Raw genomic sequence first — 19,401 nt, 5'->3', positions numbered from 1 at the left:
AACATTCTCAATAAAAGTTATCTGAATATAAATGTCTACTCTTAAGCCACTGATATCTTGGGGTTGTTTGTTACAACACTAACCTGCTTTGCCTACTAACAAAGGACAGGATCAGGTAAAAATTTTTAGAAGCTGGACTCCTGGATGGCTCAGTCAGTTAACATCCAACTCGATTTCAGCTCAGGTCATGATCTCACAGTCCTGAGATCAAGCCCCACGATGGGCTTCCCCGCTGAGCATGAAACCTGCTTAAGATTCTCTCGCTCCCTTTGCCCCTGCTCATGCTCTCTCTCAAATAAATAAAATGTTTTTAAAAAATATATATTAGAGGGAAAGAGAAGTGAACCCATTAAGGAGGGAAATGCAAGGACTCTGAAACTGTGTATTCGAATAAGCAAGAGAACTGAACCAAAAGAAGAGTCAAATACATTTCCACTAAGCACCTGGGTTCCACTTACTTCTGACATGAAACAACAGAGAAGACAAAGTTTACATGGCAAGAAAGAAAATGAGGAATTCTATTTGGGACATATCTGGAGTGACACAGATGAAATCCACTGGGCAGTTGAGAATTACAGCCTGCAGAACAGCAAGGGTGAGCTGCAAATAATAGATCTGGGAGTCATCAACATTTAAAAGAAACAGCAAATGAGAACTATAGAATGAAAATAAGGGTTTTAGAATCCTAAAGAAGCTTAGCATTTTAAAGGTGGATAGAAAAAGAGGAACTCAGCATGACTGAGTGGCTCAGTGGTTAAGCGTCCGCCTTTGGCTCAGGTCATGATCCGAGGGTCCTGGGATTGAACCCCGCATCGGGCTCCCTGCTCCGCGGGAAGCCTACTTCTCCCTCTCCCACTCCCCCTGCTTGTGCGCGCGCGCTCTCTCTCTCGGTCAAATAAATAAATCTTAAAATAGTAAAAATAAAACAAATTAAAAAAAAAAATCTTAAAAGAAAAAAGAGAGAAACACAAGAAGCGAAATGAAGAGTAGCCAGAGTGATAGAAGAAACTTAGAATGCATACTATCAGAAGCCAAGCAGAGTCCTCTACTTAGTGGTAATAAGTAAAACCTACAAACAGATAGCATCCCCAAAGAGAGCTCCAAGGACGATTCTTTGACAAATGTCCATTGTGGCAGGCAGCCTCTAAAATAACCCAACAGGGGCGCCTGGGTGGCTCAGTGTTTAAGCATCTGCCTTCAGCTCGGGTCATGGTCCCGGGGTCCTGGGATCGGGCCCCACATCGGGCTCCCTGCTCTGCGGGAAGCCTGCTTCTCCCTCTCCCACTCCCCCTGCTTGTGTTCCCTCTCTCGCTGTCTCTCTCTGTCAAATAAATAAAATCTTTAAAAAAAATAAAAAATAAAAATAAAGTAAAATAAAATAACCCAACAATCCCTGCCTAATATGTCTATCCTTATGTATCCCCTCTCCTTATGAGTGGGATGGACCGTAGATGTGGCTTCAAAAGAAGAAAACAGTCATTTCCAAGATTAAATTACAAAAAGACTGACTTCTGCCTTGTTTACCTCTCTCTGAGCATGTGCTCCAAGACAAGCAAGCTGCCATGCTGAGTAGCCCTATGGAGAAGGCATATGTGGCAAGCAACAGATGTCTCTCAACCAACAGCCAGCAAGGATTTGAAGCATGCCAAATGCCAGGTGAGTGAGCTTATAAGAACTCTCCACCCTTCAGCCTCGAGATGACTTCAGCCTGTGGATACCTGCATTGCAACTTTGTGAAAGACACTGAGTCAAAAGCAAATAGCCAAGCTGTGTCTGTGAAACAAAAAACGAAGTTTTAAATGGCTGAATTCTGGGGTACTTTGCTATGCCACAACCAATAATTAATACATCCATACTCTATGAAAACCATGGGGGAGGTATTTTAAAATGTATAGTTGTCAGGGGCGCCTGGGTGGCTCAGTCAGTTACGCATCTGACTCTTGATTTGCCTCAGGTCATGATCTCAGGGGTTGCGGGATCAAGCCCTGTGATGAGCTCCCCACTGAGCAGGGAGTCTTTTTGAGATTCTCTCTCCCCTTCTCCTGCTGTCCCTCCCTCCACCCCCCGCTTGCTCTCTCTCAAAAATAAAAATAAGTATTTTTAAAAATAAAGGTATAGCTGGCAGTGTACAAAAAGTATACAGGAATTATAAATAATCAGAATTAGCAACTAAGTGATCACTGATAACCTTCAAAAGAGGGAAGTTAGTGGTTACCAGGAGGCAGGCCAAGACTCCTCCATAAGTGGATAATGCATGAGGTAATAAGACCAGGGTCTAGCCCAAACCCCAGCCCCTCCAAAATCTCCCAAACCACTTCAGATCATCTACAGGCTAATCTACTAATCTACCTCTCTTCCCCTTTAGTATGTCTGATGCACTGTAAAATTTAATCACACTGCTCACTATTGTTTCATGTGTATCATCCTTTACATCAGCTCCCAGAGACATGCCTTGGGCTTATTCCACAGCTCTTCCTCACCATCACTGCCAAGCAGCTTTGAGGGCACTGAAAACATTCCAGAACTCTGATAACTCCATTATCATATCAATTTCTAATTCCCTAAAATACAATTTGACTAGACATAACCAAAAAAATGTAGCCAAAGTTTGGGAAAGTTCTTCCACCTTCATCACCCATTAAATAGAGATAATTTTCCACAATCTCATTTCAGGTTAGTCTTTTTTTTTTTTTTTTTTTTAAGTAGGCTCCATGCCATGCCCAGCATACAGCCGAACGCAGAGCTTGAACTCACGACCTGGAGAGATCAAGACCTGAGCTGAGATCGAGTCAGATGCTTAACCCACTGAGCCATCCAGGCGCCACACAGCTTGGTTAGTCTTTAAGTACAGAAGCATCTCTACTTCTGTGTCACTAAGGAAGTTTACTGGACAGTACTCTTCTTAGAACATGATACATCCAGGGCGCCTGGGTGGCTCAGTTGGTTAAGCGACTGCCTTCGGCTCAGGTCATGATCCTGGAGTCCCGGGATCGAGTCCCGCATCGGGCTCCCTGCTCAGCGGGGAGTCTGCTTCTCCCTCTGACCCTCCTCCCTCTCATGCTGTCTCTCATTCTCTCTCAAATAAATAAATAAATAAATAAATAAATAAATAAATAAATAAATAAATAAAAAGAACATGATACATCCAATTTCAGAGATGTTAAAATGTTGACAATGTTTTAGAATCAGTGAAATAGGCTATTCCTTCTCTTCATGTAGTCATCTCACTTGTGACACTGTAAAATTAAATTTTAAGTAATTTGTGATTTACACCAATAGTAACTGGCTCTAAAGTAAATAAAATAATCCTGAAAACAAATCTTCCTCAAGAGGTTACTTACTGGAATAAACTGGAGGGCCATGTAATCTCCAAAAGCATTCTGAAATGTGTAGCAGTGGAAGAGCCACTGGCACTTAATGAAAATTGGAGATGAAATAACCAAAGGACAGCACCACCAACAAAGAACTATCCTGCCCAAACACCAATAGTGCCCTTGCTGAGAAAATGGCTTTTGCATCTATTTTCTGTAGGGTGAGCCCTAGATGTGAACACCTCAAGTCTAGCTTTCCACAAAGTTAACACAAAGCCAAACACAACTTAAATTCATCAGATAGTAAGAAATAGTATATGACTTATGTGAAGTGGCTACCACAGCTTATTACAGGAACAGTTTACGCACTTTTATTATACATATTAACCCAATCAAATATTTACTGAGTATTCACCATGTGTCAGATATTTGAAATGCATCAGTGAACAGACATACATATATTCCTGCATTCCCACTGGAGGTCAGAAATATAATCATAAATAATGAAATGGGGCACCTGGCTGGCTCAGTCAGTAGAGCATGTGACTCTTAATCTCAGGATTGTGAGTTCGAGCCCCACATTGGGAGGAGAAATTACTTCAAAAAATGAAATATAAAAATATATATATGAAACATGTAGGAAATGCTAAGTACTATAGAAAAAGAAAACACCAAGGTAAAGTGAACCAAAAAATAGGGAGACTGAAGGGTTGCAATTAGTGTGGTGGTCAGAGTGAGCCTTATTGAGAAAGAAGTCTTTTTTTGTTTTTTTAAGATTTTATTTATTTGATAGAGAGAGACACAGCGAGAGGGAACACAAGCAGGGGGAGTGGGAGAGGGAGAAGCAGGCCTCCCACAGAGCAGGGAGTGCAACACAGGGCTCGACCCCAGGACCCTGAGATCATGACCCAAGCTAAAGGCAGACGCTTAATGACTGAGTCACCCAGGCGCCCCCAAAGAAGTCTTTTTTTTTTTTTTTAGATTTTATTTATTTATTTGACAGAGAGAGAGCCGGAAAGCACAAGCAGGGGGAGCGGCAGGGGGAGAGGAAGAAGCAGGATCCCCAATGAGCAGGGAGTCCAATGTGGGACTCAATCCCAGGACCCTGGGATCATGACCTGAGCCGAAGTCAGTCGCTTAACCAAATGAGCCACCCAGGAACCCCGAGAAAGAAGTCTTGAGGAGACCTGAAGGAGTTGAAGGGTTTAGCTATGCACACATCTGGGAGAAAATGTTCTAGGCAAAAGGACTGGTCAGTTGGTGCAAAAGCTTCCTAAGAGGGTGCACAGCATGTGTAAGGCAAAGCAAGAAGGCCAAAGGTACTTAAAGGAAACCTACTGGGGGGAGTGGGGGTAAAGAGAGTATGTTGGGGAGAAGGAGGAATACGTGAGGAGGTATAGGGCAGAGTTAAATCCTGTAGATAATGAAAGGACTCTGGCTTTTACTAAAGACAAATGGCAAACCAACAGGTGGTTTTGAACAGGAAGACATGATAGGACTTTCAAAACCTAAGAATCACTTTAGATGAACTGAGAACAAACTATAGGGGACCAAGGGTAGAAGCAAGGTAGGTAATAATAGCACATTACGAGAGAATTAGTCACTGAAACCCAAACACAGAAGATCTCTACAAAGCTTTATACAAATATTCCAAAACTGGGGCACCTGGGTGGCTCAGTTGTTAGGCGTCTGCCTTCGGCTCGCAATCCCAGGGTCCTGGGGTTGAGTCCCGCTCTCCCACTCCCCCTGCTTGTGTTCCTGTTCTCACTGTCTCTCTCTGTCAAATAAATAAAATCTTAAAATTTATATAAATATATATTCCAAAACTAACTTAGTATATTAAGGTATCGTACTAATGTTTTGTGGTTGCCAGAAAACTTAAGGGCTTAATGACTGGGCATGACCAAATACTTTCATATAATTTCTACATTTTACATTTGGACAGACAACCTCAACGTCTGCAATATTTGGCATATTTATCCGTTTGAAAGGCAAGAGGAATTTTTTTTAAGATTTTATTTTTATTATTATTTATTTAGAGAGAGGCAGAGAGGCAGAGTGTGTCGGGGAGAGGGAGACAGAGAATCTTAAGCAGGCTCCATCCAGTGCAGAGCCTGGAGGCAGGGCTCGATCTCACAACCCTAAGATCACGAGCTGAGCTGAAATCAAGAGTCGATAGCTTAACTGACTGAGCCACCCAGGCTCCCGACATTTTATTTTTAAGCAATCTCTACACCCAACATGGGGCTCAAGCCTACAACCCCAAGATCAAGAGTTGCAAGCTTGGGGCGCCTGGGTGGCTCAGTCAGTTAAGCGTCTGCCTTCAGCTCAGGTCATGATCCTAGGGCCCTGGGACAGAGCCCTGAGTTGGGCTCCCTGCTCAGTAGGGAGTCTGCTTCTCCCTCTCCTCCCAGCTCCTGCTCTCTCTCACTGTCTGTCTCTCTCTCTCTCTCTGGCGCGCGTGCGCGCTCTCAAATAAATAAATAAAAGAATTTTTTTTTTTTTTAAAGATTTTATTTATTTGAGAGAGAGAATGAGAAAGAGAGAGAGAGCACATGAGAGGGGGGAGGGTCAGAGGGAGAAACAGACTCCCTGCTGAGCAGGGAGCCTGATACAGGACTCGATTCCAGGACTCCAGGATCATGACCTGAGCCGAAGGCAGTCGCTTAACCAACTGAGCCACCCAGGCACCCTAAATAAAAGAATTAAAAAAAAAATAGTTGAGGGCGCCTGGGTGGCTCAGTTGGTTAAGCGACTGCCTTCGGCTCAGGTCATGATCCTGGAGTCCCGGGATCGAGTCCCACATCAGGCTCCCTGCTCGGCGGGGAGTCTGCTTCTCCCTCTGACCCTCCTCCCTCTCATGCTCTCTGTCTCTCATTCTCTCTCTCTCAAATAAATAAATAAAATCTTTAAAAAAAAATAAAAATAAAAAAAAAAAAAAAAAAAAAAATAATAAAAAAAAAATAGTTGAAAGCTTTACCAACTGAGCCAGTGAGCCAGCCAGGTGCCTCCCTTTTTTTAACACTATTTGATTCTTGGGGTGCCTGGGTGGCTCAGTCATTAAGCGTCTGCCTTCGGCTCAGGTCATGATCCCAGGGTCCTGGGATTGAGCCCCACATGGGGCTCCCTGCTCCGCGGGAAGCCTGCTTCTGCCTCTCCCACTCCTCCTACTTGTGTTCCCTCTCTCGCTGTCTCTCTCTCTCTCTTTGTGAAATAAATATATAAATAATAATTTAAAAAAACACTATTTGATTCTTTTTTAAATATATATATATATATTTTTAAAAGATTTTATTTATTCAACAGAGACAGAGTGAAAGAGGGAACACAAGCAGGGGGAGTGGGAGACGGAGAAGCAGGCTTCCCGCAGAGCTCGATCCCAGGACCTGGGATCATGACCTGAGCCGAAGGCAGATGCTTAACGACTGAGCCACCCAGGCGCCCCTATTATATATATATTTTTTAAGTAATCTCTACACCCAATGTGGGGCTCAAACTCATGACTCCAAGATCAAGAGCCACAGACTCTACCAACTGAGCCAGCCAGTCACCCTAGGGAAAGGGAATAGTCATGAATAGATATTCATGCCATAACAGTGGGTATATACATGGTAGACTTAACTCTCTATTACCCAAACTAAAGAGTGCAAACAAGTGGGAATAATCCAATCATGAACCTCCCAAAAGTATGTATTACTGAGCTTAGAAAAGCCTAGTATAAAACTTGCTGACAAGGATTAAGGAAATATTCAAAGGCATAATGGTCAATAAGTAGTAAATAGGTTTAAAGTAAGATAATAAATGAAGCAAGAGCTGAACTGCTTCCTAACCATGCCACTTTAAATAAGCAATTTTAGGGCACCTGGGTGTCTCAGTCGTTAAGCATCTGCCTTCGGCTCAGGTCACGATCCCAGGGTCCTGGGATCGAGTCCCGCATCGGGCTTCCTGCTCCGCGGGGGGCCTGCTTCTCCCTCTCCCACTGCCCCTGCTTGTGTTCCCTCTCTCGCTGTGTCTCTCTCTGTCAAATAAATAAATAAAATCTTTTTTTTTTTAAGATTTTATTTATTTGACACAGAGAGAGAAAGCACAAGTAGGCAGAGCAGCAGGCAGAGAGAGAGGGAGAAGCAGGCTCCCCTGAGCAGGGAGCCGGACATGGGGCTCGATCCCAGGACCCAGGGATCATGACCTGAGCCGAAGGCAGACGCCCAACCATCTGAGCCACCCAGGCGCCCCTAAATAAATAAAATCTTTAAAAAAATTAAAAATAAATAAGCAATTTTACTGGATTCAACAGACTGACTCTTAATACTAACTGTTAAAGAACATTTAATAGCCTTTTGTGGATACTTCAGAATTTTCAAGATTTAATCCAATCCATACATCAGCACAGTATGACTTAGTGCTAGCAAATAAATCCCTGTTTAAGTAAAGCTCCACACCCAACGTGGGGCTTGAACTCATGACCCCGAGACCAAGAGACCCATGCTCTACAGATTGAGCCTACCAAGAACCCCAATAAACCCCTATTTAAAAAAAAAAAAAAAAAAAGTAAGAAAGTGAACCAGAAAAGTATGTCTACTCCAAAATCAGAAAAGAATCAAGGTCTTGATCTGGAATCAACTGACTATTCAGAAGCATCTTCCCAGTGGTAATTACAAAATTATAAAGTTACATAGTATAAATATGCTTGACTACTAAAAGATAATGGAGTATCCTTCTTCAAGCTACTTTAAAAATATAACTACACCAGGGCTGCCTGAGTGGCTCAGTGGTTGCGTATCCAAATGCTGGTTTTGGCTCAGGTTGTGATCTCATGGATGGTGAGATTGGGCTGGAGCTGGGCTCTCTGCTTGGGGAGTCTACTTGGGATTGTCTCTCTCCCTCTCCCTCTGCCCCCCCCCCTTTAAACACTTACACACAGTTTCTCTCACTCTCAAATAAATCTTAAAAATATATATTAGGGGCGCCTGGGTGGCTCAGTCGTTAAGCGTCTGCCTTCAGCTCAGGTCATGATCTCAGGGTCCTGGGGATCAAGCCCTGCATCAGGCTCCCTGCTTGGAGGGAAGCCTGCTTCTCCCTCTCCCACCCACCCTGCTTGTGTTTCCTCTCACTGTGTCTCTCTCTGTCAAATAAATAAATAAAATCTTTAAAATATATATGTATAAAATACATACATATTAAATATGTGTAACATTATATATATATGTATATATATAAAACTACACCAAGAGAAAACTTATTCGTATCTGTCAGTATTCAATTTACAGTGCTCAAGAACATTTTAAAACCTAAGTCCCAGGGGCGCCTGGGTGGCTCAGTCGTTAAGCATCTGCCTTCGGCTGGGGTCATGATCCCAGGGTCTTGGGATCGAGTCCCACGCATCAGGCTCCCTGCTCGCGGGAAGCCTGCTTCACCCTCTCCCACTCCCCCTGCTTGCGTTCCCTCTCTCGCTGTGTCTCTGTCAAATAAATAAATAAAATCTTAAAAAAAAAAAAAAAAAAACCTAAGTCCCACCCCATCCTTTGGAGGTCTTAAAAGAAGTACAAGTTAATTTATACTGAGGTTAAATAATGACCATTCACAATAACTATATAGAACAGGAAAGACCACCTTTTTGTCAGTTTAGAGTTTTGTATTTTCACAGTGAAGAGAAGAAACATTCAAATCTTGTGTCTTATCCTACAAAAAAATTGCTGAGGAAAAAAATCTGTATTTGGTCACAACTAAGAAAATCTTATCCAAATAAACACTGGCGGTATCTCACAATATATCCAGATCAAGTCGTTAAATTATACATATGAAACTTATACAGTGCTGTGCATCAATTATGTCAATAAAACGGGGGAGGGGCGCCTGGGTGGCTCACTTGTTAGGCATCTGCATTCGGCTCAGCTCATGATCCCAGGGTCCTGGGATCGAGCTTCGCATCGGGCTCCCTGCTCCGCGGGAAGCCTGCTTCTCCCTCTCCCACTCCCCCTGCTTGTGTTCCCTCTCTCGCTGTCTCTCTCTCTGTCAAATAAATAAATAAAAAATCTTTATAAAAATAAAACTGGGGAAAACACACATTAGGAGTAAAGAAAAAATCTCCCTAGGTAATTAATTACCTAAGAAACAGTTTAATTCTGTAGAATTATTATTAATAGAGATAGTCATGATGTGCTAAAATCCAATCCACCAAATAAAAGTGAAATCCTGAACTACCAAACGAGCCTCCAGAGATTTTAATTATACAATGACACTCAAAAAACAAATGTTTAACCACAAAGATTATGCCTTTTTTTTTTTTTTAAAGCAGAGCTTGACTTCATGACCCTGAGATCAAAAGTCTTGGAGCACCTGGGTGGCTCAGTCAGTTGAACATCCGACTCTTGATTTCAGCTCAGGTCATGATCTCAGGGTCATGAGATCAAACCCCTCATTGAGCTCCGCACTCAGCGAGGAGTCTGCTTCTCCTTCCCCTGCTCACACATGTTCTAATAAATAAATCTTTAAAAAAAGGGGGGGGGGCGCCTGGGTGGCTCAGTTGTTAAGCGTCTGCCTTCGGCTCAGGTCATGATCCCAGAGTCCTGGGATCGAGCCCCGCATTATGCTCCCTGCTCCGCGGGGAGTCTGCTTCTCCCTCTCTCACTCTCCCTGCTTGTGTTCCCTCTCTCGCTCGCTCTCTGTCGAATAAATAAATAAAATCTTTAAAAAAGAAAAAAAAAAAAGGATCGGACACTTAACTGACCTAGCTACCAGACACCCCAATGCTCTTTTTTGATGAATTCATACATCTTTCTTTTCCTTGTATTGAAGTCAAGCAGAATGTGGAAAGACAGAATGAACATTACGCTATAGTAGGAAAACCTGGTCTGTCTGACCTTAAACTAAGAAAGTCACCTTACTTTCCTTGGCTTCAATTTCCTAAAGGATGATACCATAATTCGGTATGACTAGCTTTCAAAGTTTAACCATCTAAAAGATGTCAACAGAATTAGAAGTATATAGTTCCAAGAAAAACACTATAAATCTACCCAAGTGTAACAAGAAGCATTATTCAATTACAATTCAGGGCAATAACATGTTTGGGGAGGAGGGGGAAGGGAAGATTACCCACTATAAAATGAGGCAGAAAACTTACAAGGCAAAACAGTACATGCTATAGGTAAGTGAAACTGCCCAAGAGGTATATAAGAAATCAATTTTGCTTAGGAAAATCAGGGCAGAGATTTGTATAGACACATTTGAGTCTGAATGATAGATGTTTTAGTAGACACAAACAATGACATTCCAGATAAAAGGGGCAAAGATGTATTCAGGAACCACTGTATAACAGTCCTGTGACTACAGTACAAGATAGTAATATGAAGCCACAGGTAGGGAGGGATCAACACTTACACAGCTCCAGGCAAGGGATTTGAAGGACTTTTGAGCAGAGGATCGCTATTTTCAAACCAGTGATTTAGGAGGCAACTGGGCAGTAAAGAATTAACAATACTCCTGGAATTATATTTGGAATGTAGATTAGTTAGAAAGCTACTGCAAAGGGGTGCCTGGGTGTTTCGGTTGAGTGCCAACTCTTGATCTCAGTTCAGGTCATGACCTAAGGGTCCGGGACTGAGCCCTGCGTTGGGCTCCATGCTAAGCACGAAAGTCTTGGGATTCTCTCTCTCCCTCCGCTCCCCCCCCCCGCCCCGCTCACTCATGCACTCTCTCTCTCTAAAATAAATAAACTCTTTAAAAAGCAAGCAAGCAAGAAAGCAAGGAAAGCAAGCTAGCTCCTGCAAAAAAAAGGCAAGGGGGGGCACCTGGTTGGCTCAGTAAGTAGAGCATGGGACTCGATCTTGGCATCATGAGTTCAAGCCCAAGTTGGGGATAGAGAAATAGAAGGGAAGAAAGAAAGGGTCTGAAACAAAGGGTTATCTATTCTTATGATCAGTCTACATTAAAATTTAAAACTAACATGCATTTCAAAACTATGAGTTATAAATCCAAGGTGACAAACTTTCAAACTAATTACCTGAAATGGATGCTGAGCTCTTAATGAGGATTAAGAGATGATGTCTTTCGAAATATGCCTTCATTCCCTTTTATATTTTATATAATCAGTAGCCCCCCCACACACACACCTCTCCTGCAGACAGTTTAACATCTCAGTCAACATTTTAGGAATGTCCTCCTAACAACTGTTAACAAAATTAACCAAAACATTTTATACTGGAGGTTTATGCTGAGCTTTCCAACATTAAAGACAGAAAGGCATTTCTTAAATCTACACTCTACACTTCTAAAGTCTGCATTTCCTTCAAATCTCAACACAGGGTTTCAGATTAAGTCTACACCTCTAATTACTGAATTCTTAAAGGTGCTTTTTTTTTTTTTTTTAAAGATTTTATTTATTTGTCAGAGAGAGGGAGAGAGCACAAGCAGGGAGAGCATCAGGCAGAGGGAGAAGAGGGCTCCTCGCTGAGCAAGGAGCCCCATGTGGGACTCAATGACCTGAGCGGAAGGCAGACACTTAACCAACTGAGCCACCCAGGCATCTCTTAAAGGTGCTTTTCAATGAACAATTTGTTTTATTTGCTTTGGTACATTCTTACATTAAAATAATCTATCGCATAAAGGTTTTGAATCCATTTTAGCTTTGAAACATGCTTCGTAAAAATTGTGAGCAAATAGAAAAGGAACTGTAGGATTTTTCTATATATAAGGTCTTAAAATAAGGCTCAGTGGGATACCATTTTGAAACGTCCCAGCAGGAAGTTCAGTTTGGTCAGAGGGCCATTTAAAAAGTGCTTCAGTAGGGGCGCCTGGGCGGCTCAGTCGTTAAGAGTCTGCCTTCAGCTCGGGTCATGGTCCCAGGGTCCTGGGATCGAGCCCCACATCGGGCTCCCTGCTCAACGGGAAGCCTGCTTCTCCCTCCCCCACTCCCCCTTCTTGTGTTCTCTCCATCGCTGTGTCTGTCAAATAAATAAATAAAATATTTTAAAAAGTGCTTCAGCTAATATTAAGTGACTTGAAAGTTAGTTTTGTACTTTAATAAAGGATACCCAGTTCATAAAATACAGCATTTCAAAATGGCAGGCTATTACTTTTGGTCATTCCAGAAGCATAAACATCTTACCAAAAATTAGCGTCTTAAAGAACGTGTGAGCATTCAATTAGTATTATGGACAAATTCCCTTCCATGGCATTGAATGCCAAAGATTTGTTACCTCATAGAATGAAATAAAAATTCAAGTTCATCAACTTAGGCGGGTTAAAAAGAAAGCTTTTCATAGCTACATATCAGAATCTAACCAAAACATGTTTAGAAAAAGCAACATGCGAGAATAATGAGCTTAGTCTTGAAGCAATGTCTTGAAGAGACAGCAAGCATTTCCTCTCCTGCCTTCACACAGTAGTTTTTAAATGACATAACCCAAAATTAGAAGAATGTCACAGTACTTAGCCTGACAAGATTCCATGCTGAAGAGACCGGGATTTAAACAAGCCCAGTAGAAATTTAGAGACTAGAGAGAAAAAAAAAAATTAGCCAGAAACTAATCCATTTGAATTAGGAACCAAGTGCATTTCAGTTCAGTTCCACCAGGATGCCACAAAACCCTGCCTTAAAACTTCTAAGATTACATACAATCTTAGGCAAGAAAGGGAAATGCTTTCAGTTATTAATGGTCAAGTCTTTGTGCCTTGATTCTAGAGTTAAGTTTCCAATGAAGGACTTGGGACCCACACTTGTTGAAAAGGGACCAACCCAGGGTGCCTGAGTGGCTCAGTCGTTAATTAAGCATCTGCCTTCAGCTCAGGTCATGATCCCGGGGTCCTGGGGTCCTGGGATCGAGCCCCGCATCGGGCTCCCTGCTCCGTGGGAAGCCTGCTTCTCCCTCTCCCACTCCCCCTGCTTGTGTTCCCTCTTTCGTTGTGTCTCTCTGTCAAATAAATAAATAAAATCTTCAAAAAAAAAAAAGGAAAAGGGACCAACCCTCTCAACTCTCAACAGGTTTTATCAACATGCTACCATTTCAGTCAAGGTACAACTAGATGCCTAAAACTTTATGTATCATCAGCTCATTTTCTCCGCAGACAAGGTAACAATCTGCAGTGCCCTAAAACAAGACTATTTAAACTGTTACCATATATCTTATTAATAGCTAAAATACTATGCTGCCCAGCTTTAAAAGGGTAAGAATGTCAACCTGAGCCAGATTACTAACATATTACACCCAAATACCTCAACAAAAACACGTTTGTTCTTAATCTGTTTGACCTGCTTTCTAATTTTTTATTTGTCCTCCCTTTTTTTCGTCTATGTATCCCTATTCCTATCAAACGGATTGTCATGAGGGCAATGGTCAGAATTTTCCCCCCAAAATACTCAATCATATTTACTCAAATTATTGGCTGTTAAAATAATCCCCCAAGGCAATAAAATTATAGAGAAATAACGAGAGAAATTAAGTATCATTACTCAGCTTACAGGAAGAAAACAGACTTTTTATTAGAGTCCTAAGAAATCTGACATTTGATTGGGTGGTATCAGGGGGAAAGTTTACTTCTCAAAGTTTATTTTAAACACAGCATTTCCAAACCCACAGATATCAGGCATTTTCTTTTTCTTTTTTTTTTAAACTACAAGTCGTACTCCTAGCGTGGGTAATTATCTGTGTGAGGCTAGTTGGGTGAATTCTGCAAAGGAACTGGTATCGAATAAGAGCACTTGGTTTGGCCTTAAGCAACCCCCCTACCCGACCTGTAGGAAGGGAATCTCTCCCCACATCGAGGCCTACAAACGTTCGGCTCACCAGGGGGGACACTTCCCACGGGAGAGCAGAACCGCCACTACAGCTCAGACACCGGCACAACTGGCTGAGGGCCGACTTCGGAGAAAGTCTGAGCGCCCCAGCGCGCGAGTGGAACAAAACCTGTGGCAAGAAGTAATGAGGAAGTGCTGGCTCCCGCTCGCCCCTCCCACCGGCGGACACCCGAAACACCGGGGGTTTGACAATGTGCCGGGGGCAGAGGGAGGGGGACTGCCAGCTCCAGGTCGACCAGAAAGCACCAGGAGCCTGCAACTACTCCAAACACGGACCCTCACCTCTGGAACTAGGCCTCGGGGGCCGAAGCCCACTGCACCCATCCGGAAGCCCGGAGAGAAAGGGGCAGTTGAGCAGCTCGTGGGGCTGAGGAGAGTGCAGCCCGCGCGAAGCGAGGCCCAGTCGCCCGAATTGCCGCCACCGCCGCCCTCAGAGCCGCCAGGCCCGGGCCGGAGACCACCCCTGGTCTCACCCCGCGCTCTGCCCTCCGCTCCGTGAAGCCTTCCCCCCGACCTCTACTCTTCAGAGTCCAAAGACTCCGCGAGCCGTGGGAAGAGTCCGCCCTCTCCCGCCTCGCCACTTCCCTGTCCCGACTGCCCCTCACTCCGCGGAGCTCCGGGAAACGCTCCCAATGGCCCCTGGACCACCCCCGTTCCTTCGCCCACCGGCACTCGCGTTCCGTAGCTGACACCGCCAGCCGGCCCCAGCCACCGACCCCGGCCCACCTCACCTCCGGCGGTTCCGGCAGCGCTGGACACAGGAAACTCCTGAGTCCCCGACTCCGGCTCTCCTCGACCCCCTCTTCGGTTAACTCCGCTTGTTTCTCTACAAAATGGCGCCGGAGGTCGCGCGCTCACGTCGCGGCCTTTCCCCTCCCCGTTCCCATTTCATCATTCGCTGCCCGCCCGAGGAGGGATGGCCCCACCACCAGCCAATGATCGTACCCAACCCGTGGCTCCCGCCCAATCACCGCCAGGTGCCCGCGGATTTAAACCAATCACACACTACCACTCGCAGAAGTCAAGGAAGAAACCAGGCTCCTGCTAGCAACTACCAATCCGGACTCCTACTTCGCGGGCTTTGGCCAATTGCCGCTCGCCCGTCCCTGGGGACTGGAGTCGGCGCCCTCGCGCCTGCGCTCGAGAGGAAGACCAATGGGGAGACGCAGATAACTTCGATTTGGGGCTTCACAGACTTCCCACCTGCCCTCGAGGTCTTCGACCAATAGGGGCCTGGCATTGCCTCTGAGAAACAACAAATAAGGGAGGGGGCCCATAAACCCTCGCCACCCTGCGCGGGAACTACTTTAGGTGAGAGTAAGGTACTTTCCCCGACTCTTCTTCCTCTTTGGGAATGTTAAGTCCGGTACACAGCGGGGCTGCATTCCCCTCCCTTCGCGCCCCTTTGGCTGAGAACGCCAGTTACCAAAAAGCAAGCCGGACTGTAACTAGAGTAGGGGCGCTTTGCGTTCTGGGATGTGTAGTCGTCCCTCATCCCCACGCCCCATTCCTGGCGCTAAAGTATCGCGTCTTCTTCCGTCATTGACTACGTCCTGAGAGAGCAGTGCATGCTGGGGAATGTAGTCTCCTACTTGTCCTAGTTTGCCTCACTTTATCAGAACTTTCTCCTTATCTAGTTTTGCTTATTGAAGAAGGGACCCCTTACAGAAAGATAGGAAGCTAAGGTTCTCTTTTTGGGCTTACGCCCTGTATGCGGTATCAGAACCGATACCTATCAGAGAGGTATCGGAAAGGCTCTCAGAAGAAAAACATAGAAACATACCTTTGCTACGATTTATCTATAGCAGAATGTAAGATTTTATGGTCACCTTGTTCCCAGACAAAGGTGGGAGGACCGGGAAGGACGTGTGGACTGCTTGGTTTTTTTCTACCTTTTGAAAAAAACCTACTCTCTTCATCACCCCATCCTAGGCTAGACTCAGTAGCTTGTCTCCCAGCCAACTGTCTCACTACCTAAAAATACTTTTTTTTTAAATTGTGATCAAACAACATAAAATTTATCCTAACTATATTTAAATGTACTGTACAGTAAGGTTAGCTATATGCATGTTGTACAACTGATCTCTAGAACTTTTTCATTTTGTAAAACAGAAACTCTATACTCATTGAACAACTCCCAGCTTCCTCCCTCCAGTCCCTGACAACGGCCATGCTACTTTCTAAGAGTTTGACTACTTTAGATACCTTATATAGGTGGAATCATGCAGTATTTGTCTTTTTGTAACAGGCTTATTTCACTTAGCATAATGTCCTAAAAATACTTTTTGACATCTGCCTTTCCTGGTTGGAGGCCAGCTCTTTCAGCAGACATTTACTCAGTGTCTTCTGTTTTCAAGCAACTGTATGAAACCCAGGGACCCCACATACAGCAAGGGCAAGGATTGCTTTGGTCTTGTTTATAGCTGTATTCTCAGCAGCTAACACAGTGCCTGGCATGTGGTAGACACACAAACGAATGTTGAAAAATCAGGAAACAGAGAAATAGACTTGCATTATAATGTTAGTGGTGAAAGGCCCCTTAAACGGACCAAGGATAAGGAATACACCTTTGTATACCTTGTTGCTGTATAAAATTGCTAAAACCTCTGTGGATAGCAGCATTTGGGCAAGTTTATCAAAACTAAAAGTGCATAGACCCACTGACCCAGTAATTCCATGTCTAGGATTTATTTCACAGGTAAATATTGCAAATTTTTACAGATACGAATGTATAAAAATTCACTGACACATTGTTTATGGGGCCTCCCAAAATTGGAAACAATAGGGAACAGGTTAAAATAAATTTTGCTACATTCATACAATGGAATACTATGAAGTTTTTAAAAAGAATGAGGCAAATCTATATGTACTGATATGGGATGATTCCAAGATTTATTGTTAAGTGAAAAAAAGGTGTAGAATAGAAAAAAAAAAAAAAGCATAATCAGTACATTACCATTTGTGTAGGAAAAAATAACTTTGTCCCGGGGCGCCTCGGTGGCTCAGTCGTTAAGCGTCTGCCTCCGGCTCAGGTCATGATCCCAGGGTCCTGGGGTCGAGCCCCGCCTCAGCGGGAGGCCTGCTTCTCCCTCTCCCACTCCCCCTTGCTTGTGTTCCCTCTCTCGCTTTCTCTCTCTCTGTGTCAAAAAATAAATAAAAATCTTTAAAAAAAAAAAACAAAAAAACTTTGTCCCTATTTACATATAACTGAATGCATAAAAAAATTTAGGAGCACCTGGCTGGCTCCGTCAGTAGAGCATGCGACTGTTGATCTTGGGGTTGTGAGTTCGAGCCCCACATTGGATGTAGAGATTACTTAAAAATAAAATCTTAAAAAAAAAAAAGGCTTGGAAAGATACACCTCCCTACCAAACTGACACCAGTGGTTATCTGGTTATCCCTGGGGAGGGAAGTGGAATGGGGTAGGGCAAAGGGAACTTTTGCTTTTTATTCTATATATTACCACACTGTTTGAACCATTTCCAAAGAGGATGTATTCATGTTTTATTTGTGTAATTTAAAATTTTTCTTTTTTTGAATTTTTAAAAAAGAGACAAAGTGAGACCCATAAAGGTCAACTATCTAAGGTCAACTCGGTAATTCTACAACTAGTTCAGGCCTCAAACATAGATCTCCTAAAATAAGTTGAAATAAAACTGAGTTGCCTTTCCCCACTTCGGTCTGTCTTTGCCAGAAAAATGGTTTGCTACTTTATACTGAGGCTGTTCCAGGACATTCTTAAGCCCACTGCCAGTCCCTCCCTTGAAACTACATCAATACCACTCCTAGAATTTGACCTGTCCTGGGGACTTAGCCAGATACCTGCAGGATTCGCACAATAGCCTGGAGATCAAAGTCCTTCAACTGTGTGTTGTCAAGAATTCTGGGTGGCTTCTGTCCCTACTAGAAAGCAAAGAGACTTACAGAATGTTCACAAACTATAAGAGGTAATGGAGATCACCTGCTGTACCTTTTTCATTTTACTGAAAGACATAGTAGGAAATCATGCCCAGACAAACTATTTTACTAGAGACCTTCACAAAGGATTCACTGAATCACCTATACAACTCAGCAAATATGTGTCCTGGGGTTCAAACGAATTTAGAAACAGGATATTTCAGCCACCTGTTGATTACTCACCTGGCCTCTTTCCTTAGCCTTCTTCCAGTCCTTCACCCTCCAATTAACTGTGCATCCCCAGCTCTGGAAGAACTTTATAAACTCTTTTAATTGTTTCCCAAAATAGCCTGGAGGAGGAAACCTACCTGTTAGGAAACAAAACCCTTATTGAACTGGGTTGCAGTTGGTGGAGGCAAATTTACCCAGAAGACAAAGGACTTTGAGACTTTAAGATCTGTGTGAACTATATTATTTTTGAGGTGCTTGGAAGAAGGGTAAGGAGAAATGCAAGACTTACTATTTCATGCTCCTGTTTTTCAGTCCCATTTATCAGGTGATTCAGTAAATTTAATTCACAATAGGTTTTTTTTTTTTTAAGATTTTATTTATTTGACAGAGAGAGCGAGAGCAGGAACACAAGCAGGGGGAGTGGGAGAGGGAGAAGCAGGCTTCCCGCTGAGCAGGGAGCCCGATGCGGGGCTGGATCCCAGGACCCTGGGATCATGACCTGAGCCGAAGGCAGACAATTAACGACTGAGCCACCCAGGCGCCTCTCAATTCACAATAGTTTTGACTACCTTACGATTCTCTGTCCTATCCAAAGCAACTCCCTGACAGCCTAACCCTAAATCCTGATCTCCTTCCAGCCCATCACAACTGGCTAGCAACAAACTCCTGACTCCCCAGGCACACATGCTTCGGTATTACTTTGGTGGCTCTATCCTGAGGGGAGGATGTCCAGGGAGGCACACAGCAAAAAGCTCAGGGAGAAATTCTGAAACCCAAGTCCTGAACCAGGCCATACCCCTAACTTTCTGTGTAACCTTGGGAAGGTCACTTCCCCTCCCTGGGCCTTTATTTCCCCTTCTTCTCTACTCTGAGGATATTGGACAAGCATTACGTGGCTCCCAAATTGTGGTCTGTTGACTTCTAGGAAGCCAAGGACTTGCTGTGGGGTGCTGGAATTCTTACATGCACATAGATTTCTTTAATCAACCTGTATTCTAACAGTACGATTTTATACTATCTCATCCACACTTCAGGACCCTGTGAGGTAGGGACTGAGTTATTTACCCCATTTTACAGATCATAAAACGGAGGCTCAGAAAGGTTGAGTCACTCACCCTAGGTCAAATACCTAGTCAATGGCAGAACAAATGTTGTAACCCAAACAGTCAG

The 19,401-nt window shown here is 43.7% G+C and overlaps 1 protein-coding gene across 7 annotated transcripts in view; it reads right to left on the bottom strand.

The window, feature by feature from the left end:
* CNOT1 (CCR4-NOT transcription complex subunit 1) overlaps positions 1–14,984 on the bottom strand; it is a 107,644-nt gene extending 92,660 nt beyond the window's left edge. For 6 of the 7 annotated variants that reach the window (XM_078062660.1, XM_078062663.1, XM_078062662.1 and 3 more), the window contains exon 1: positions 14,835–14,983. The gene's annotated coding sequence lies outside the window, so the exon portion shown is untranslated. Of the gene's footprint in view, positions 1–14,834 lie in introns of all 7 variants that reach the window. The other variant, XM_078062666.1, reaches the window with a different exon arrangement.
* Between the last annotated feature and the right edge of the window lie 4,417 nt (positions 14,985–19,401).

Source organism: Halichoerus grypus, chromosome 15, assembly GCF_964656455.1.
Source record: "Halichoerus grypus chromosome 15, mHalGry1.hap1.1, whole genome shotgun sequence".
In the NCBI taxonomy this organism is placed as follows: domain Eukaryota; kingdom Metazoa; phylum Chordata; class Mammalia; order Carnivora; family Phocidae; genus Halichoerus; species Halichoerus grypus.
Note: the sequence above shows the minus strand (reverse complement) of the source record. Positions and strands in the feature narration are given on the sequence as shown.